Source organism: Dermacentor albipictus, chromosome 1 (assembly GCF_038994185.2).
Source record: "Dermacentor albipictus isolate Rhodes 1998 colony chromosome 1, USDA_Dalb.pri_finalv2, whole genome shotgun sequence".
Lineage (NCBI taxonomy): Eukaryota > Metazoa > Arthropoda > Arachnida > Ixodida > Ixodidae > Dermacentor > Dermacentor albipictus.
The window spans coordinates 440,164,477-440,188,062 of NC_091821.1; the positions used below are offsets into that span (position 1 = coordinate 440,164,477).

General features: G+C 45.5%; 1 protein-coding gene and 1 long non-coding RNA gene across 4 annotated transcripts in view; one reads left to right on the forward strand and one right to left on the reverse strand.

Annotated features, from left to right (window-relative positions):
• LOC135919946 (neural cell adhesion molecule 2-like) overlaps positions 1-23,586 on the forward strand; it is a 284,587-nt gene that overhangs the window by 164,449 nt on the left and 96,552 nt on the right. The window lies entirely within an intron of this gene.
• LOC139059151 (uncharacterized) overlaps positions 1-23,586 on the reverse strand; it is a 62,936-nt gene that overhangs the window by 33,602 nt on the left and 5,748 nt on the right. The window contains exon 3 of one of the 2 annotated variants that reach the window (XR_011513959.1): positions 7,534-7,643. The exons of the other annotated variant lie outside the window; for it this stretch is intronic. This is a non-coding gene — a long non-coding RNA (uncharacterized lncRNA). Of the gene's footprint in view, positions 1-7,533; positions 7,644-23,586 lie in introns of those variants that run through there. 2 annotated transcript variants of the gene reach the window in all.

Sequence of the window (23,586 nt, forward strand, 5' to 3'; positions counted from 1 at the left end):
ATTCGGAAACCAGTCACTTGCGTAGTGGCCCTGGAGTACACGACACGCATGTGGTTGTATAGTTTAAAGTGTCCGATAAAGATATATACCTGTGTCTTTATAGGGATGTAACATTGATCATGTTCTTGCAAATGGTGCAAACGCATGAAAGTGGAGTGAGGTGTTTCGTATTTCTGAACACACGTTCCTTTCTCTAAATAATCTACCAGCACGACAAGACCAACAGCTTCGAGGCATTGAGAGTGATTTGCAAGAGGTCACAAGTATGTATATGCTCGAACATGAGGCAGTTACAACCATTTACTTTGAGCAAGAGACACTCAAGTCAAACTAATTAAGTGTCGTGCATTGCTCCGATACAAAATGTCATCGAATGCATGGTATCTGCAAGTATTTGCATACCGTAATATCGAACCTGCATAGCTTCACATAGTAGGTTCTGAGTGAAAATCACATACCGGCAACATATTAGGAATTAACAGATGCATCTAGATCTTAGAAGCTTCGCGTCCACAGATTCCCATAGTTCGTGGCTTGCGCATACTTTTTCAGTTCTTTCACCTGCCGTACCTGTTACGTAAAGCGTGCTTTGTCTCAAGCACTATGCATATGCGGCATAGCCACTTTTTACAGCACAAGTGTTCATGGTTTGCGCGCAATTGATGCACGGTTGCATCAGTTGTGCGATAGACGTGGAAGCGTTACTTCTCCCTGATATGCCAGTTTATGGTGAACATAAGAAGTCTCAAGACATCTGATCCTTGATGGTGTATTTGCTTAACTCTTGATTCGGTTCATTCCGGCTCTCGTATACACTGACGCCATGAACGCTTAACTAATTTTCTCTGCTTGTCAATAACTTATGTATAGATGTGAATTTCAAGGCTGTATTATTTGTGTCATTTCATACCATTCGCTTCCTGTAATACAATTTCTTGCAGCATTCTATTGTTGATTTTTTACTCGTATGCATTTCTGTTACACAATGTTCACTAATGTTCACTTTTTTTTTCTCGTTTATACATTACCGTATGTTTGTGTTCTCTTTATTGTGCACTGTGCCCTTTTTGTAGGGGGTACAGACCCCGTCAAGCAGAATTCATTTGGCTTTTTGTCTGTACTCCTGTCATGTGTACATGTATGGATGCAAATAAACTTGAATTGAATAAAGTAGGGACCGGACGACGTGCTCCACAAACAGAGCTTGTCGCGAACTCGTAGTGTAATCCGGTCAATTCCCAATTAACACACCCCTTATAGGAACAGTGACAGCATCTGTTCTAGATTATTCCATGTACCAAAGGATTATAGTTACATCCTGTTTCTGCGCATACACGCAGGTTGCTTAAAGTTTCACGGCAACTGGCATGGCCTTAGGATGTGTAACTCAACGTGAATTGAAGCGTACGTGTGGGACTAACACCACTACTATTGCGATATAAATTATGTGGACACTCCAGGCTCATTTCAGCCGTCGTTGTCGGCGTCAACGTGATGTTACGTATATATTCGAGGTGCGATAACACAATGGTCGCGAGCCTTAAGTTATAGATGCAAGTGAAAGGGTGCGAGGTTGAGCCGATGATGGTGACTTGATCACGTTCGGGAAAGGGAGAAAGGTGGGTACGAAGCACGCCGTTATCCACAGACACGAAGTACTAGTGATGGGGGGAGGGTTCTAGTGTGGCCCTGTGGCCCCTATCTTGAAAACGATCTCTAACAAGTACGGAGTGTAGGTGCACCGAGGGCTCATAGCTTCATGTGCGCTGTGTTCTCGCCGCTCAGTTCACGTCGAAGCGAGAGGTATAGCATGAAGGTCAATTTCGTTGTTGCTGCGGCCGCTCTTCCTCACGCCAGCGTTTTCACAGCGAGTGCCTGCGCTCATCGAGTGAGATGTGATTACGTTTGCCTGCGCTCGCGTGACACCAAGCTTATTAACTTAGTTCGTAAGCAAATGTTTACGAGTTTGTATGGTCGATAAAGCTACTATTCTTACTTCCAATAGCTATCTACTCATTTTCTGCTGCAATCGATGCTTCGCCTTTCGGCCGACACTGCTACTTTTTCAATCGGCACATAACTAAGATATAAAAATGATTTCATTGGTGAGTTCAATATGAGGTTCAAGTTAAATATGAGGCTTTAAAAACATTATATGCGGGGCGGAGACGTTTCTTCAGAGGCTTATATTTTCGCATGAAGTGCCAAAAATAGAGCATTAATGAAGTAAATGTAGGAATCGCACTGTGTGAACCGGACAATTTCCAATTAAAAAAAATTACAATTTTTCGAACTGTACCTGCTACAGTCCATCAACTAAAACAGTCCAGGCTGAAATTTTACAGTAGCCTTACTTGCTTTAGAAGGCAGTTGAATATGCCTCGCCTGCAAGTTATCAGTGCTATTAAGAGCAGCACATAATATACCATCTTTTTTTTTTCGTTTAGGCTACCTGAAAGTGCATTTCACGCGTTGAAGATATTTGATACTGTTGATGTAATTTCTAAATGTTTGTTGTATTTGTTTTCTTAAGTTTAACAACTGCCAAATTTTTTTTTCTAAGAATATGGAAGGGCAATTTAAAAACACTGCTTTTTTCTGGAATCGAAACCAAAGCGGAAATATTGCGTTGAAAATGTAGCGGACTTTTCTGTACAGAAGAGCTGGAAAAGTTGTCTTCGAATTCAGATTCAAGCATTCTACAAATGTTCAGCTTATTTTCACGTTTTCCTGGACCGAATAGACCTTTGCCCTGCCAATATCAAGCGTCTTCGCTTATCTTATGCTTCCCTCGTAAATACTGCGACTGTAGTGAAAAGTTACCCAGAATTCGCTTTACAGAAAATGCAATAAAAATTTAAAAAACAACCACAAGTAAGCGAAATTAGCTGGTTTCATGCTACTCATATGTACATAGCGGCGCACAGAGAGAAATCTGGAGTCAAAGCTTTTCTTAGCGACGATCGCAAAACTGTATTAAAGACTGTAATGGACTATCCGTGCTAAAAATTGGCAGTGTACTCATCCTCTGGAAATTACCTTCAATTTGTGTGATAGCTTAAGCAGCGAGGTATGGGCTAGCTGAACTGAGGCCATTGTCGTCATTCCGGCTTTGTTACACGCCTCTCGTGACGTCATCGTCGTTACGCCATCGTCGTCATACAGGCTTCGTGATAGAGTCTACGTCATGCCATTGTCGTCATACACCGGTCGTTATCACGTGGTCGTCATATCATTGTCATGGCATCGTCGTCATAGAGTCGTTGTCAGGCATTCGTTGTCACTTCGGGGTCGTGATGCTGTTGCGCTAATTCTACCCCGATCTTGTCGTCACACATCTGTCGTACGATTCTCCGTCCGCTCCCCTTGTGTTCTTCATGTCAATCAATTCTCCTTCGTTATCGATTAGCAGTTGTCATCTCAGTGTCGCCATGCCGTCGTGATACCAGACGTGTGATTCCGGCACCGTCACTCTGTCGTCTTCGTACGTTCATCGTGATGCCGCCGTGCTCATGGGCGAGTACCATAGCAAGGTGCGACTATGCTGGGGTATGTTGTAAATAAGCCGAAGCAACAGAAACCTCGACATGGCAACTACGTATACTAAATAAACGTGACTTGAAAGATACAGTGCGTCGCCACATGCTAAAGCTAACCGCTTTGTCATCGACAGTCATCGAGAGAAAAGTTCTGTCTTAGTGTTTTTATGTGCTCTTTGTTTCTTAGGAGAGCACACCTCAGAATAGTAATTGCCTGACGCGATTGTTTGCATATACCACAATTGGTTTGCGGCAGAACGATCTACCACGGAGAGAAAGGGACTACGACATGCATAGGGCTAGCAAGTTAATGTTTATAATTGATTTCTCATACTTCTTATGGCACAATACCAAGTATGGGAAATCAATATTAAACATTCAGTTGCTAGTCCCGGGCGTGTCATCCTCCCTCTCTGTCCGTCTCAGTACGCTCTGCCAGAAATAAATTATGAGAGCACACCTGTTTTCTGTTGGGATGCCTATTATCGACTTGCAGTGCGGCTTGCGAAACTGTTTTACAGCGAAGCTGTATATAGCTGCCCTGAGGCGGCGATCGATGTCCGTAGGTCTACGTGTCGCGTCGACAGAAAAAAAAATTATTATTTTTCTCGCGAGTGCCCTGGAGCTATTAAACTAATGTAGATATCTTAGAAAAAATTCTACTGATATTGACCGCATAGACGACTCTATCATTAGGCCTAGTTTCATTTACTTGTCATTGTTAGTTTACAGTGAACTTGTAAGCGTTACAGAATTTCCGTCTGCTGTGAATACATGGCCGTGTACGGAGGGAGTATGGCTACAGAAAACGGCTCTAATTCTTGTTTTTTCAAAACTGTTCCGAAGCAAATGAAATCATAAGCAACCGCTAAGGCGGCTCTAACATTACGTCGAGTTTCTACTTTTCATATTTCGCAACTTCACAGTGAAGTTTCTGATATCGTCGAATTCCCGCCTGCTGTCAATACATGGGCTTCTACGAGAGGGAAACGGACAGCCCGTGCTTGTCCACTTGAATGAAATTCTAGTCGTTCCAAGTTTGAATAAACTAATAAACTAGAAAGTATGGTAAACAAAAAATTACAAAAAAAACCTGTTGTGTTTCGTTCACAACTTCGACTGCGCTCCGGTCAATGCATATAGTATCTCGCGCCGAGGCTCGGTTAAACGGCCACCTGCGTCCTATACACACTGTTACTACCAGTGGGCGTTGTGCGTTGCGGTGACGTCATAGTCGGCTAGGCGACCTTATAATAATAATAATAATAATAATAATAATAATAATAATAATAATACAACTCATTATTATTATTTGTGGGGCTGAACATATGCTTGCCGTGCAAGACTGCAGTTGGACGAGAGAACCCAACTTAATGCGTGCTTTTCAAAGAAGGTAGCACGGTCACGTGTCACGAAAGTTTGTGTAAACATAGTCAGCAATTGTGTACGAACTCTCGCTGAGACGGCCGCTCGGTTTTGTCGGTCACTCTTGTTCTGAGAGTCATTCGAGCTCTTCCTGAGACGGTCACTCGAGCCATGCGTTGCACATGAATCGGCTAAGCAAAGCACAAAAAACATGTCAAACTCGTTTCTGCAGTTTTTGCCCTTAACATTAGTAAACCGATCTGGTGTCGGTGACTGCTTTCGTGCAAATGCGCAACTGCGCAGTGTGCAACAACAGCCACAGCAGTTGTGCAATGTGCTACTACCGCGACACCATTGTCTCGATACAATGTGTGGCTTAGACTTGTGAATACATTTGCTGCGGTGCGGCTTAGTATTGCGAGAAACTCGATTGACTCACGTTGACGACATTAATGAAATGCCGCAATGATAGATGCGACAAGTGCACCCTCTTGCCCCACAAGCACCAAATATTGCCCTACAGAATTTACAGTTATCTTCCAGTCATTGAAAAGAACCAGTCTGCGAGAAGTTTTGCGCGAAACAGGCAAGTATGAAAAACTGCAGTCATGGGAAGTGCAACTGTTGAATGCAAATGCCATGCACTAGCTCAGGTCGCTCATTTTATTTAGGAATACGCAGGTGGGGCGCTAACATTTTGTTTTGTGTTGTTTTGAAGACGCAATTCCAGCCTGCCTTTTCTTCAAAGGTTTAGGCTTGACAAAACAATATCCCTCACTGTATGCAGGAGTCGTAGATGAAAAGCTTTTCTCCCTTTAGACACCATCCCTACATGCTTTGGTACATATAAATCAGCAAATAATAGTTCAACACCGCAGTCTACCTGCGCATCGGTAGGCTCTTTCACTACAAAGCAGCGGCACGAAATTAAACTAGAGCGCTATACTATGCTAGAAAGGTGCATGCAAATGTGTATTTTTCCTGGCGTCTATCACTTCAGAACAATTACTTTTGCACCAATGTTAGGTGAACTCTACAGCCTCATCTCTGTTTCACTCCAACTCGGTTCCTAATTCAATGCTTCGGGAAGTTTGCAGCACATGTCTAGTTTTACACCCAGACAACATCGCAATGTTCAGCGAAGTTTGCCGTAACATAGATTACATGGTTTTGCGAACGGACGTTGAACCTCGGCCTTCACTTTGTGCCGTGCTATCTCACTGCCTACGTAGCATTGTGCTATGAGAGCTTGTTGAAATCACCCAGCTTAATTTGTTTAGCAGAAACCGTGCCACTGACATTTGCAAAACCACAAGGATTAACTAGCCTCTCTTTGCAAAGTATCTGTTTCACCATGAGTTAAATGCCTGCACGCCTGTGACACGTTGTTCTTTTAGGTAACTACGGTTGCATCGAAAAAATAAACTGAGATGTACGGCGTGTAAGGCTGATTTTTTTTATGCTTTTCCTGCCTTTGGGTTTGAGCCATAGCTCGCCGCCGACGCCGGGTGGAAAGTCAAAATTGGTCTCGTGAAAACGCCGTAAAGACGAATACGTATACCCTCTAGTGTGTGCTGGCGAAAATGGAGCTCCTATGGAGCTGATCCTCCAGCTTACGCTGTGACTGTGCTGGGCGTGCCGCGCAGGACTGCCACATTTCTTTTAAAGTTTCAGCAGCTGAACGATCTGTAAAGATTATCGCGAACTGAGGTAATCAGTTACAAAGAACGTAAACGCGAAACAATTCTCCCCTGCATGTGCCGCAAAGCCCAAACGAAACTCACGTCCTCCCGGGGAAACACTCGTTCGAGCAGCGCCACATGCACGTGCCGTGACACCCTGACGCCATACAATCGCAACCCGAGGTGGTCGCAGAGGTCACACGGCCCACAAAATTCTTCGTCAACAAAGTGTTTCTGAAAGTATGCGTCTGCGACACGCAAATGGCGGCCATCCAATCGATGCCACTTGGTTTCGGCCTTCCGTTTGGCGGCCGTTAGGGCCTGTTTACGCTCGAGCCGCCCATCACCGCAAGCCACACCGCACGCGTGCGGTCACGCGACAGATTGCACGTATCAAACCCGTGTGCACAAATTTCGGTTTACAATTTGTAAGGTATACACTGCGTACACAATGTAAACGGAAATTTGTGTACAAGTGTTCGATATGTGCAATTTGTCGTGCGACCGCACGTGTGTGTTGCGGCTTGCGGCGATGGGCGGCTCGAGCGTAAAGAGGACCTTAGCTTAACGTGCCGCTGTTGTTCGGGGGCGCCACACTTGATTTGATTTATTGATTTCCATTTACACACACACACACACACACACACACACACACACACACACACACACACACACACACACACACACACACACACACACACGCACACACACACACACACACACGCACACGCACGCACGCACGCACGCACGCACACACGCACACACACACACACACACACGCGCACACACACACACATACACACACACATGTAGAGAGGAGTGGTAAATGGAGGTGGAAGTGGGAAAAAAACCGCACAGACGTGGCTTGAGGTAACCTCACCCCCATAAGCGGGACCAACTTCTATTGTTGGTCCCGCTTCACGGCCGCACGTATCTCGTCGGCCCGTCGCTTCGCCTCCTGCCTCGCCGCTTCGGTACACATCGCGTACCTTTCTGGTCTCTTCAGAGCCTCTGCGCTCTTCTGCCGCCGAATACTCTGGAGGGCCTATTGATGTATCTGCAAGCAAAGGTTGACGTGGAACGTTAGGCAGCTAGCGCAAGCGAACCACGTCTATTTGTGGCGCGCACACGAGTATCGGCGAGTGGAGCAAGGAGAGGACGCGCCAGCTCTGCATACCGGGCTGCGAGCCCGTGTGTGGAAGAACGCGCGCATGCGCGCGGAGCAAGGAGCGGCCGAGCCAATAGCCGCGAGCGAATGGAAGCAGGGGGAGCGCGCGCATCGGCGACAAGCTCTGTGACCTCGGACGTCCTCGCGCTTGACCTTGGCTCCGAGTAGGCAAAGCAATGCTTCGCATTTAAAAAATTTGGGGCAGTACGCATCGCGTGGGATGTCCACGCCAATGAGATTAGCAACCAAGCAAAATATAGTGACACACCCTGCTGCCACAGACGTAGCTCGTCATGTATGAGGCGTGTACTGCAGCCGAGCTCCTCTATCGTGCGTCCCTCTGGGTGGGCTGCGCCATCTAGAGGCGCCAACGCGACGTCGGCGTATCGCCTGCGGGATGCATAGCGAGCCAGTGCGTGCGAAAGCTGGCAGTTATTCCCACGCTAGCAGTTCACCATAGTGGCGCAGCGCGCTAAACCGTGGTATTGCTCTGCTTGAGGAAGCCGTGAGACGTGGGTCCGTTTGCGCCGAACACCAATGGTACTTATGAAAGATCTTTCAGTGTGTGGCACTTCTGCATTCTTATGTATAGGCCAAATGTGTCCGCATGTACACATTGGCAGATACATAGCTGTACATGCCTAGAAGTCGAAGTAGTTCTCAATTCCGGTACGTAGGCCCAGTGGCCTGTACCTAGTGACCCATGTCGTGACATGAAATACGTTGGATACAAACATACCGCAAAGTGCGTAAAGTTCCGAAATAACTTTTATCGCATTAAATAAAAAAAAGTACTGAAGAGTTTCAGTGCTGTTAACCAAAACGACGGATTAGTATCCGACAATTCTTTATTCATAGTGTTTGCTGTAGCTCATAGTCCGGTGTCATTACGTGTTTAATAAATGCGATTATGTTTACATTATGAACAGTGAGGTAGCATTCCATACAAGAATCAGGTCATTTGTTTGTTTGTATATATACTTGTTCATTGTCGATATTTATATTGCGAAGCGTTTACTTCAAGTTCGACATACTTGCGCCAGAGATGCTCTGAATGTTTAATGCTGAAAAGAAATGTAGTTAGGCAACGCAGTTTTAGTATCCTCTTCAACGGTGCTCACGTCAGCTGAATGAAATTACAGAACGTGGTTTATGTACCGAATTTGTAAAGCGTTCTTTGCAGTCGTTATAAATGCATCAAAAGCGCTTTCATACAATATTTAAGAGAGTATAGGAGGCATGTTTCAACTAAGGAGTGTTTTCATTTCCCTTTCCGCATAAAATCAATAAACTGTTGCAAGCCTGCTCCAAGACAGAACACTAATAATTCATTTTAAGATAAATTGTTTTGAAAACGCCGAATGGTCAATCATCTGAAAAGAATGTTCTCTCCTAACTACCAGAACACTGACAATGACATATGTTTGAGTCCGAAAATCTTGTTATTCATTTTTATTTGTTGATTATATTATTATTTATGATTAAGGTATTAGTTAAAATATTAGAATTCACAGGACATGATATAGAAAAGGTGGTCCCATAATCATTGGCTGTGTGGATGCCTCCTCGACATATACGATTGCGATGCAGTTGAAATAGCAGAAAGAAGAAAATGTACGGTAAATAATTTTGAGGCAGTGCAAACAACAATATTGCGGAAAGATGTATGACCACTAGCAGGAAATACTAAGCGTCAGTAGCAAATTTATATAAAAAAGCATGTTAAGAATATGCATTCTGTAAGTACAAAATGAAACGGGCAAGCGCATGTGTTACATGAAAAAGAGAAATATAACTAAAGGTAGCACAAAGCACAAAACAAAAGCGAGCGATACGAACGCTGCCAAATAGTAAGCAGAAGCATAGGCAGTAACTGTATTCGCCTTAGCTGTTTTTTAAAGCTCAGTATTGACTGAGAATATTTTGCAAAGTATGTTACGGAATATCATATTGAAATAGACAAAGCAATGCACGGTTGGTTTAACATAATTGGTTCATATTTGTGGCTAGATAAGGTTATTTATGTTGACTAATGTAGTAATATCTGTCTTCTCTAGACATGAGCTGCTGTGACGGAAAAATAAAACTGCAAAGTTATGCCTATAAAGTGCAACGGACCGAGCTTAAACCTTAAGAATACATTAAGACAAAGCATGTCAACAGAGTACAACAATGCAATCGCTGTAGAAATGCTGCGACCGGAGTATTTGAATGACCTTATTTTGCAGCATCTGAGGTGAAGTAAGGTGAGTTTTGTATTACCCCAGGAGGTTCTGCACTAACTGATATAATAATTTACGAACATATAACATAAAGACATAAGTATAAAATGACGGAATTATGAACGAGCTCTGAGTAATACATCAATTCCATACGCAGGTTCCTTTTTATTCTTATACATATGGTTAGTAAACTATGGCTTATATTCCATCTCAACATATAGAAACGAGCAGATGTCACTATAAAAATATAACAAGCTCTCCTAAAAAAGAGTTCGAATAATAGAGGAGGATAGTTTTAAAAGAAGGTTATCATGGTTATTTAAATGGAATGCTCTACTTAGGCCACAAGTAACAGAGCTTGGTGATTCTCCGTATTAAGTGACCTAATAGTAATTTACTGTGTTACGTGAGAGAGCATCTGATTTTTTTATTCCCTCGAATTTCACCATGAGACGTGACTCACTGAAACGTCACCTTAAAAGCAGCTGCTCCTGAAGTTTTAGGCCTCGTTGCAGATTACGCACAGATCTTGTTGCGAGGTTGAGTGTGAGATAGGCGCTGTAGCACTCGGTTTCCAGAGTATGATAGTAATTTGTGGAAAATACATCTTCAGCTTTCCAAGAGCGCTGACGTGTCAATGGCTTTCAGCAGTTCTTAAATAAACAGGCTATCCGGAAGACCCTAGAACGTTATGCCAATTCAAGGTATGCACAAGCCAAGTCAGTGGCTGTGTGCGTCTACGATTGCCCACAAAATAGCAGGAGGTTTTTCTACGCCGTAATCAAGCGCCTCTGGGACAGAAACTACCCTTGAGGATCAAATATAGGTTCTACTGACACTTTTGTGACCTAACTGACATCCCAACGCACCGATATGATGACATACAAACATCTGAAACATGTACTCATACAACGCACAAACCATAACAGCTAGCTTGGAAGCCCCCCTCGAGGGAGAAATAGCATCATGATTATCACTTCGTAGGGCAAGCCAACAGGCCGGCATGGTAGGTCTAACTGAAAAGCTAGGCAAATTTGCTTTAGTGAAATGTGGGCTCTAAGTTTATTCTAAAGCGCACTTGATTCTAATGTCGAAGTGATCGCCTGAAAAAACACATCCTGTTTCCAAACCTTATGAGAAGTAGGTATAATATTCGGCAGTCAATAACAACACGTATCTAGCCCACGTTCCCTTGTTTCCGTTTTTACAGCGTAAGTTGTCATGCGCTCATTCGAATAGCCATTTCGGTTGGCGATGTTGTCCACCGCCATCGGTGTACGTCGCTGCTATCACTAGGAATGAGAAAAAAAAAAGCCGTTCCCGCAGAGACCAAACCCGGGTAGTCTGCTCGTGAGTCAGCTACTCCACCACTGCGCAACGCCAGTGCTTGCTAGCCTCTGCGTAAACATGCCCTATACACGCGTCCTAGTGCGAGAGGAGTCGCGTGATGTGAGATGCGGGCCGCGTAGCGTCAATACCTGCCCACTTTACAGTGCAGTTGCATATTACTGCACCAGATGGCACCGCATGCAGCAGTAGCGTAGGTAGCTGTACAAGGTAGAATGACAGGTTTTGAGGAAGAAACGCAAGATTAAGCAGATTATACAATAACACAAGAATGACAAACATATACACCATAACTAATCAAATAAAGCAGGCTATTTTTGTCACCACCCCGCTGTAAAAGAAATGGAAATAAATAATCATCACCATCATCATCAGCAGCAGTAGGCGCAGCATCGTGTTGCCACAGTGCTTCCTAGCTGCTGCGCAAACATGCTCTATACACGGCACCTAACGCGCCGCATAACATCGATACGCGCACAGTTTGAATTGCAGTACCTAGTGGCATGCCATGTAGCATTTTTATAGGTAGCAGTATAAGGTACAAGTTTTGAGGAAGAAAATGATATTAAGGAGATCTATACAAATATCCTGAATGAAAGAGGTGTCTAGCAGAAGAGGTGACCATTTCTCACCGCCCCGTTTCAAAGGGGGTGTCAATAAATCATCATCATCGTCAGTAGCAGCATCGTATCTTGTCACTTGTCACGTGATGCATGCAGTGTACCGGTGGTACGTTCAAACTTTGCATTGTAGTGGCGTTGTATTGCATCAGGTGTCACGACATGTAGTAGTTGTATGATATCGTGCCATGTGTCAAGGGATGTGACATGTGTGCCACGTAATCCCAATACCTACGTTTACTCTTAGGTATATACCTCAGGGCGCCTCCTTCCGAGCTACGAACATCTGCTGAAGTTAATCGTATAGAGCTATGCGTGCGGCTGTAACCAGGCAACGTCGGGCTCAGCAGACCGCTGTGCACAGAGCGGTACAAGTCGCAGCTTGCTGTTGACGGCGGGTGGACAGTTCGATTCGTTCTCGTGAAACCGATGCAAGGATACTTCGCAGCAAAAACAATCTAGCACACGCTGTCCAAAATGGAGCACCATGTAGCCGTTACTGCAGCTTACGGTGCGACTGTGCTGCATGTTCCGTGCAGGCCAGTGACATGTTTTAGTGTTTGCTGGAATAATAACTCGGTGTATGGGTTCCCTTTTCGGAGCGGATCTATTATATCGACTGACAACCGAAGTTTCAGGTAGGTAGTAACAGCCGTGTGGGGGGCGGGACTGGTGCCGAACGAGTAGTTAGCTATAAGATCGAACTAGACCCATGCCACTCCTTTCATTTTTGTCCTCCTATCGTCTAAGTTGATCACGCTATAGCGTGTGCTGCTAAGCATGCTTGTCGATTTCCTGACAGAGCCTTACTTTCGCATCACTAAGATCGACTAACTAGAACTGAGTAGTAGCCATGACACAGGGTGCCAGCAGAGCAGGGCAGTGTCTTCATGCGTCAACAAGTTACAAAGACAGCGGCAAGGCACCACTTCGGTAGTTATAAATTGCGTGTGCGACTTATGTGGTGTGTGTGGCTGTTCCTTTCCTTTCTTCAGAGAGAAAAATAAATAATTCATTGATGGTTACTGCCGTACTTGAGAGGTCTTGTCCTGCAATGCGAGTACAAGAGAAAATAGCATGTAGAGAGGTCGAACAGGTGGTGAGGTTCCCATTCATCTAAAGTTATTCGTGCAAGGCCTTTGTTAGTGTCACGCGGTTTTCCAATGGTACGAGAGCGGGAAAGCCTCCTGTTGTGCAGCACAGTAGGTCTATTAGTCAAGACTGACATTTGACCTAGTATTGCTCGGCAGATGAAAAGCGTTTCAGTACCTGACGTTTCAGATGATCTTCCCAAGCACTGTCGAACGGCAATGATGCTGATCACTGTCGATTTGATAGTAGTAGCATATTCATGGCTACTGCGATCGCGGTTCCCACAAGGCATAAGCACCAAAGAAGAACGAAATGACAACAGCATAACCTTCCTTTTAAAACAGCCATTCAAATTTAGAGACGGCCGAGAAGAATGGTGAACAAAGGAAGGCTTTGCTCCGAGTTGAATAAAAGCAACACAATGGTCTTAGTGTGGAACGAATGGCCAAATGCGAGAGGCAAGTAAGTTTACGGTCGAGTTTGAAATTTGGCAATGAACTAAGCTAAAAATTGCTGTGTCATACTTAGAATCTGAATAATAAAGGATTACAACGACATCAGCAAAAGTCAACCTTATCGGAATGTTATGCATTCAGGCGGTGCGTTTTTCCAATTTTGGGAATGCATCTGCCACCTAGACACTAGCTCAGTAGAAACAACCTCTTTCGAGTGGGGCCTGTGTGCTTGAGCATCTCACCTTTTATTTCGTTTTTTCAGCTTGTAAAACACAACTCAGACCCATCCGCAAGCTTGAAAGCCGCCTTTATAAACAGCATCGCACTGTTCGCCATTACTCTCGCGGTACGCGTAGCGCTATTCCCAAGGCGATGGTAGCCCTGCGAGCTTAGTGCACAACCGATCACCCCTTTGCAAAGCGGACGCTCCTAGCATCTATCCTTCCATCCATCCATCCATCCATCCATCGAGGCATCCACCCATCAATCAATCGGTGGAGCTCATTCTGTAGAGTTAGTGCACAGCCCAGGCCGACTACAGGAACGCAGTAACGTCGGCGATATATATATATATATATATATATATATATATATATATATATATATATATATATATATATATATATATACGAGAAGAAAGGGGGTTAACCAAGGAGCCCATTTGTTATTAGTTATATCTGTGCTTTAGAATTAGAAATTATTAGAAATTAGAACTGTTGATGGGGCGTAAAATTTACATCTGTGGAACCAAAGAATAGGTTCAGTGTAGGCATACTCTTAATGACTAATTAGAGGTTTATTATTAGCCCACACGCGTCAGTGAACTCACCGCGAACATCCTTCTTTCCTTCCCTCCTCTCTCTTCCTGTCATCTTTGTTTTCCTCTTTCCCGATCGCCCGGTGTAGGGTAGCCAAACGGACGTAATTTTGGTTAACCTCCCTGCCCTTCTGCTTTTTCCTTTCCTTCTTTCTCCTAGAGGATGCCTAAATCTTACACGGCGCTTAGAGGAAGTTCCAGTCATACGCCATATCTTTCTTACGTAAGTGTCTATTGCACGTAGTAATATGCCTAACAAGACGTTTCGTAAGTAGCGAAATATGTACCTTAATCGTGCTGATTGTTACATTCCAGAAGTTGTTGATCAACAATACAACCTCGTTTTACTCTCATTTCTGTGTGTTCGATGCAGCTGCGCGTTTGTCATAGAGGTAATATAACCAACGCTTGAGGAAACCCTCCACGCATTCAAATCAGCAACCGCAGAGGCAGTGCCATATTGCTACTCTGTGTACACCCTTAAACAAAATTACAGCCTTTGGGGTTTGTCTTGTCCCACAACGATAATCATCATCTGTTCTGTTCGCGTTTCCTCTCTTTAATGCTGCGAGCCCGACACTTCCCAATCACAAACGGCTGGCGCGTTATCAGTGTGATACAGCATTCTTGACAGGAAAGTAGCAAGCGCCGAGTTATCAAGAAAGGGAACGCAAGCAAGGCAGATGACGATTATCGATGTGTGGCAAATATACACCCCAAAGGTTGTACATTTGTTGATAAGTGCACGCAGGCAGACGCGATGAGAGGCGATTTATTCTAGATTCGCGATCAACGCAATCCCGCACCCCCTTCAGTACGATGGCGCCATCTAGTTCAGGCGTTGCCAAAGGCATCCTCTTAGCGCCTTAAATTTTACATCAAAATTTTATAAGCGACCACTTGATCTTTCTGAAAAATATATGAAATTAACTTTACACCTTGCTAATGCCTACGTGCTACGCATAAATGCTTATTTTTTCATATTATTTAGAATAATTTTAGCATTACAAAAAAAAATTGTCTCAGCAACATGACGGCACCCTTGTGGTTACCACTGTTTTTTAACCCAGCTTCCCCTAAGTACTTGGATTTTTGCGTTGGAATACTTACCTTTCCATTTCTCACATTTCTAGCTTCGATGCGTGTACTTGCATTAGGTGTTCTCTCTGTAATTTCCTCATATGTACTTGCAATCTGCTTATGTGTCTGTGCTTCTTAGCTTTTAAAGATAGGTCACCAGACAAAGCATTGCTTTGTTATATCCTCAGCTAAGGATTACTGTAATATTTTTGTATTATTGAGTTTTTTTTTATTGCGATAAAGACTTGCCCTTAAGGCATAATTCTTGATGCGTACATGTGTATTACATGTGTGCTGTGAGGCATGTGTTGTGTGTGAATTGAAGCAGTGTTTTGTGAAATCTGTTGCCATGTATCCAGCGGTCATAGCTGGTTGTCACACTGTAGCGGAGGCCGGCTTGCAGTAGGAGACGCGAGCGTTCCGATTGAGTAGTTTTGTAATATTTTCTATTAGTGTTTTGACATTTTTGTACTGTGTTAGTGTAAGATTTCTTAATATTTTTTTTTTGCAGAGAACAGCTTTGCGTTTTCTTGCCTTGCGTGACAAATATTGTTTTACATTGTGAATTGTCTCATGTTTTCCTCGCAAGCCTCTGACAGGCCTCTAGGCTTAGGTCTGCCGTAATTTTCCATACATTACAGAAATGAAGTTTTTCTTCTTCATGTCTTTGTACAAACGCAGTGCATAGAAATTTCAATAGCTCAGAATAGGCCCTTTTGGACAGGATTTCTAGATCTTATGCGAGCTTACGACAAAGTAGTCATAAAATTGCTATAAGTTATTCAGCAAAAATTGCAGCTAGATCCTTGGGGTTGATGTATGCGGGAGACAGAGTGCTACTAGCGTACAATGCAAGAGATTTACAGACACCTGGAATATGAATGACAATGCAGTGACGAATCTAGGCCTTACGCTTGCCACATAAAAAATCGGCAATTACGATATTTAATAAAACCATTAGCAATAATAAAGCATTAATTCAAGAGGAAGTCATACTCATAGTCAATAAATACCTGAGCGTATACATAAACGCAGGAACGACCTACCCAAGCATACACCAAATAATAAAAATGAGTAAAGCGAGCGGAATGCATCAATAATGAAACAGACAAATTTAGGCCTACGATACCAGCTTGACCGCGCCACACGGTGGAGCAAGGAGTTTCCAAAAGTGGAACAGTGCCAGGGATAACGTTCGCAGATGCAATTTCTTGCTTGAAATCAGAAATCTTATCGTATATAGAGATTACCCAGAATTCGGTGGGCCGACTGGTTGCGGTGGCCCATAGCAAAATTACAAATTAGTCTGTGCAAGATCACATAGGTTGGGTCTTTTTTGAAGGCAGCGAAACACGGAACAAAATTAGATTTGAAGAGAAACTAAGGAACATCGGTGAAACGTCTCGCTACAGAGCACAAATACCCGTACCTGTATATCGTGGTAACGGAATGGAGAAAGAGGTCAAGAAAGTTGGCAACGAAGTACAGGGCAATCGAACGTGTAAGTAGACAACCAGAAATCATAAAACGGTATGTGGGAGAAGCACACACGGTAAACTGGATGCAGGCGATGTAAATAAAAATACCATCGAGATTTGCGAAAACGGCTTGCGCCGATGCTTGGTGCACCTACAAGCAGTGGACCAGGGAGAAGGGAAATTCGCCGTGCTTCGTAAGCATGCTGCTCTTCAGGAGTGCTCACTATACGCGTACGTCCCACAGCACTGTCACAAAACAAATCAGTTGCTAGACAGATTCTTTTAGGTACGAAACTGTAGTTGCGTCACTCCCTGCGTGATATTTTACAGTCAAGCTGCAGCCGCCGCGCTAGCTTGCACAACAGCATTCTTTAACCGGAAAGTTATGTGGGGTGCGCTACGTGCTTCTCATTGCATGTAGGCACAGGAGCAGCTTATCATCAATTATTTGGTTCGGATGCTTGTTTTGAGCTTGTTACCCGCCGTGGTTACTGAGTGGTTATGGCGTAGGGCTACTGAGAACGAGGTCGCGGGATCGAATCCGGGCCACGGCGGCCGCATTTCGATGGGGGTGAAATGCGAAAACATCCGTGTACTTAGATTTAGTTGCACGTTAAAGAACCCTAGGTGGTCGAAATTGTCTGAGTCCTCCACTACGGCGTGCCTCATAATCAGAAAGTGGTGTTGGCACGCAAAACCCCTTAACCTTGTTTTGAGTTTGTTCTTTAACAAAACGTATACTGTTCTGCATGTTGTACGTACAATTACAAATAATGCATGCACTGTTCGCTTCACTTCGCTCAGTGCTTGGAGCGTCTGCCTTGATGAGCCATTGACTTTGGGGTTAATAAGCCTTAGATGATGATACTTTTCTATCAACGTTACACCACAAATAAATCCCGGGGTCCTAGTCATTGACTGTTTCGCTATAAAAGCAGAAAATACATTTATAGAACTGGAGTCATTGCAAGCATAGGTAATGGTACGTAATCTGAAATTTAGTTACAGAGGTTTTAAATGCGAAAGTTAAGATCGACATCAAATAGACGAAATGCTAGTTGGCCATGAATGTAGTAAAACTTGAACAAATCAAACAGTTCAGGTAACTATTTGTATCCAACACATTTCAAAGGGGATGCCAATAAACATCACTATCATCATGCTGGAGGGCGCTGGCGAACGCAAAGTGCCTATAGACCTTTTCCCCAGCGATCCCGAAGACGTCGCCAGGTTCGATCACGCGGTGACGCGGCCATTGCCTGCCTCGGCAGCCTCCATGACTCCGTGTTTACAATAAATTTGTATGAGCCGGACTGGAGGAAGACGAAGTGATTCTCGTAGGGACCACTGTTACTTCGCGCTGCAGTATTTTCGGCTTTTTCCCGTGTTTTACTGGGTGACGCCGTTCCCATTGCCACGGCAATGGAAGTGGAGTCGGCAGAATGCCGCCGCGACGTGACTGCTTCGGCAGGTACCGGCCCGAGGAAGAGAAATTGCCCACCGAGTCAAGCTGACAGCGAGGACACTGCGCTGTACTCCTGCTCAAGTGATGACGCCTCAGATGACGAAGGCTTCGAAAGAGTGGTACATCGCAAGGCCAAGAGAAGAAACATCAGCGGACGGTCTTCGTCAAGTAAGTCTACCGTCATGCCACAGCGAAGGCCATCTGCGCACACTATTCTTTTTGTGCCGGACACACCCGCCGACAACCTCAACCGCCTTAATAGACTAGCGATTTCCGTTTCTCTGGAGGCTCTTGTCCCAGGAGAAATCAAAGATATCAGAATTAACACTCGAAAGAACGTCCTGGCTATTGATGTCCATAACCAAAGCGCAATCAATGCTTTGATGGCAGTAAAGCTCCTGGGCAACATCAACGTCCACTACCTCTTTCCACAGGACAACGAAACCACGGCTGGTGTCGTTTATGATATTGACACATCGATTAGCGACAGCGACCTGCCAATTTTAATCAAACCTGCCACTGATGGTGTTGCCTTACTACAAGCTCGGCGCCTCGGCAAGTCGACCTGTGTAAGGCTCGTGTTTAAAGGTGACTGTCTACCGTCACATGTAAAGGTCGGACATTTTCGGCATGTGGTACGACCTTTCGTACCCAAACCACTTATGTGCAGAAGGTGTCAAAGAATTGGACATGTGAGCGCTGTCTGCCGAAATACAGCGACATGCCCACGATGTTCCAACCAACACGACACGGACACCTGCCGTGCAACAGAGCTCAAGTGCCCTAATTGTCAAGGCCCACACGTCGCATCCTCAAAAGACTGTCCACGCCTAAAGAAAGAGCAGAAAATCTTGCGGAAAATGGCCAGAGACGGCTCATCACACAGAGATGCTTCTGCAGCGATAAGGCGACACCACTCTCGGAAACGAAAGTCTACGACATCCTCTTTCGGTTCAAGGGAAAAGTCTCGTCCGGCAACGCCACCTCCTGTTCCATCTGTCTCTAGTAACAGCACGAATGTCAACGATAAAAGCGGCCCTGCTATTCCTGCTTCATCAAGTGAGGTGTGGCCAGCACTGCCGAAGACATTCCACGCGCCAGAGGCACAGCACATGACTCGCCACTTAACGTCAACTGTCACTTCAGTTGACCAAGTGCGAGACAAGGATTCACAAGTGATTGCTATGCTCAAATCCCTCACGAATGTCATGCGTCTACTACTGACAAACATGGACACTCCGGCAGCTCGTAGCGCACTGCAAGTGCTGGACGCGCTGACTCCAGTACTTGAAAGCATCGCATAGCACCATGGCCCGCCCCTCGCTGCCCTTCCACAAGGAAGTCAAGAAAGCATCTTTACTGCAGTGGAATGCCCGTGGTCTCAAATCGAGAATTTCAGATTTCAGACACTACGTTTTCGAAAACCGATTTCCCATACTTGTGATTTGCGAACCGAACGTGCAGAATGTTATACGCATTTCTGGCTATGAGGCATTCATGTCCTCTACCTGTGGTGATGTAAGCAAGGTAATTGTATATATTAGATGTGATCTGACATACGTGTTGCACCCAGTCCCGCCGCACGACGACAACCAGTACGTTTGTTTAATTGTGAAAACGAACAAGTTTACGTTCACACTCGTTGCTGTTTACCTTGCTCCTTCACGCGGATTCGACTCTAAACGACTGCACGACGTGCTATCAGCGACACCCCACCCTACGATTCTCACCGGAGATTTTAATGCTCACCATCCGCTTTGGGGGAGCTTGAAGATGGACTCCAGGGGAAGGAAACTAGCATCCTTTGCCACACAGCACGACCTTCACTGCCTCAATGATGGTAGCCCAACATATTTACGCGGGCTTACATACAGCAGCTGCCTTGACTTGACCCTGGTTTCTCGGCGTCTTGCAAGAAACGTGCAATGGTTTCCAGACATCGAATCCCGTGGAAGCGACCACATTCCGACGTACCTGAAGATCAAGGGACTATTTAAATGCCCCTCCACGACACTCCGGAGAATTGAGTGGTCGGCGTTTCGGTCGCACATGGAGGAAGTATGTCAGCAAGGGAACCATTCAAGTCTGGAAAACGAAATTCAAAAAGCCATGCAAGATACTACGCGTGCTTTTCAGCCTTTCCCGAAATACGAAGAATTTGAAGCCGAATTGCAGCGATTACGAGCAGTTCGCCGGCGGGCTGAAAGAAGATACAGGAGAACCAAATCCATCCATGATCTGAGAGAGGCAAGGCGGATGCAAAAGAAGATTCAACGCCGCATTGATGCACTTCAATCTCAAAGATGGAAACGTTTCTGCGAGTCGTTGGATCCACGTCAGCGATTATCTCAGATATGGAGAACTGTGCGTGGACTTCGTGTATCACCGCAACAGCGTGTTCCTTTTAAGTCCCTCGCTTTGCAACAAGGTCGCAGCGAAATAGACGTTGCCGAAGAATTTTGCTCAAGACTTGCCAGCTCGCAGCCTCAACGCGCCCTTACACCATGTGCCACTCCTGTGCCACGGGACTCCCGCATGGATGTAATGTTTTCGGTGGAGGAGCTTGAAGCGGCACTAGCGACTTGCAGGCGCTCTTCGTCACCTGGGCCGGACGGCGTTACCTATGTGGCGCTCGCCAATCTTGGGCAGAATGCACGCCTCATGCTGCTAAACCTTTACAACGAGTCTTGGCGCAACGGTTTGGTTCCACGTGAATGGAAATGCAGCCGCTTGGTTCCACTTCTCAAACCTGGTAAATCACCGTTAAACTTGTCATCGTACCGCCCCATCGCTCTGGCCAGCTGCATAGGGAAAATAATGGAACGAATGATTTTGACGCGCCTGGAATGGTACCTGGAAAGTTACAACGTGTACCCAGATGCTATGGCTGGCTTCCGGCGTGGGCGCTCATCCATAGATAATGTCATCGATTTGGTCGCGTATGTTCAACATCAAAAACGGATGAAACGACTCACTGCGGCATTATTCCTTGACATAAAAGGCGCCTATGACAATGTAGCACATTATGCCATTATAGAGGCTCTGATTAAAGCAGGAATCGGTGGCCGCACTTTTCAGTGGCTGTGCAGTTATTTGACTGACAGGCATTTCTTCGTGATGACCGAGGAAGGCGCCACGACTCAACACCAAACGTTCTGTGGAGTACCGCAAGGCGGAGTGTTGAGCCCGACGCTATTCAACCTAGTGCTCGTTGGCCTAGTCAGATGCTTGCCCAACACAGTTCAAGTGTCAATGTATGCCGACGACATCTGCATTTGGGCGTCTGCTGTAACACGACTGCAGGTACGAGCACGGCTACAAAAGGCAGCTACCTTAACATCACTGTACTTGCGAAAACAGAACTTAGAGCTGTCTTCAGAGAAATGCTGCCTTGTTACTTTCACTCGGAAGGCAATGAAGCGTTATTCTGTAAGTGTCAACGGACAAGCAGTTGCAAATGCACGTAAACACCGCCTTTTAGGGGTAATTATCGACCGCGACCTATCATGGAGCCCGCACGTTTCATACCTAAAGAAGAGGTTGCTGACAATAATACATCTCCTCAAGTTTCTCGGCGGAAAGTCATGGGGCACATCGGTGCGATCAATGCTGCAGCTTTATAACGCCTTGTTCCTCGGCTTCGCAAGATACAGCCTCCCTGTGCTTGGAGACACCTGCAAAACAAACCTGCGTGTACTCCAGGGACTACAAGCTCAAGCCCTAAGGACGTGTCTCGGCCTTCCGAGGTGTGCGTCTACAGCGGCAACGATTGTCATAGCTCGAGATCACCCAATAACAACGTACTTGGTAACCGACGCTCTCAGAGCGCATATTCGCCACGTTGCCCGACTACCTTCTCACCACCTTGCCGCTCTACCCGCCGAAAGGCCACACGCAGCTATCAGTCGTATGATTGTTGCCAATCGCACCTCATTGCCAATGAACTACATGCCTGCAGCAAGACCATCCACACCTTTATGGTGCCTGCACAGACCTGAAGTACGCCTGACCATCCCAGGAATCACTAAAAAGGCTAACATGCCGTCGTTTGCCCTGAAGCAGGCCACATTACAACTTATACACGAGGTGCACAGCGGCCGCGTACACGTTTACATCGATGGCTCAGTCACATCTGCAAGTTCAGCTGCTGCTGTGGTGATACCAACAAGATGCATCGAAATACAGCTAAAAACGTCGCATGTATCATCAACGACAGCTGCTGAACTGGTAGCCTTGCGTGCGGCTCTCCATTTCATTCAGGAGGAACCACCGCATGCATGGTCAGTCTTCTGTGATTCCAAGGCAGCCCTACAGAGTGTACTCTCAGCACTGCGTCATGGATCACATGAACAGCTCGTCGCAGAGATCAGAGAAGTACACCATCGCATAGTTGACGAAGGACACGACATCATATATCAGTGGTTGCCTAGTCACTGTGGCATACACGGCAATGATCGAGCAGACGCAGCTGCCCGATCTGCCCATGACGGCGTCAGGTGCGTTGCCATTCCTCTTTCGAGAGCCGACGCAGCGAAAAAACTTGCCGTACTGGCAAACGACCTGACATTAGCTCAGTGGAATTCATCCGATTTCACAAGTGCACGACTTCATACCCTGGACCCTACTTTACAACTCCGTATTCCGCCCGAACTTCCACGACGCGACTGTACCCTTCTAGTTCGTCTGTGGCTTGGAGTAGCATTTTCAAATGCGTACTCCTTTCTTATCGGAATGTCCGACAACCCACTTTGTGACTTCTGCGGGTGCAATGAAACAATCGCGCACCTTCTTTGTGAGTGCTCTCGTTTCAACCCGCAAAGAGCAGTCCTCTCAGCCACCCTAGACAAACTGGACAAGCGCCCACTGTCCGAAAACAAGATCCTTGGACACTGGCCTACGCGAACATCAGCGCTATCGGCTATGAAGGCGCTGCTGCGGTATTTAAAAGACACTGGACTTTCTGACAGATTGTGATTTCACTGTGTGACTCAGGATTGTACGGTGCACTGCATCACAGTAGGAACGCCTTTGCGGGCTGCGTGACAGTGCCCACAGAAACAGTTTGTGTGTACGTGCGTGTGTGTGTAGTTTCCTTTTTTTTTAATCCTTCTCCCTCTCACCTATCGCTTCCCCTTTCCCCTCCCCCAGTACAGAGTAGCCAACCGGAGATAATCTCTGGTTAACCTCCCTGTCTTTCCTTTGCCTTTCTCTCTCTCTTTTGTATGAGCCTTCCACGCTGCGACTAAGCAAACGTCT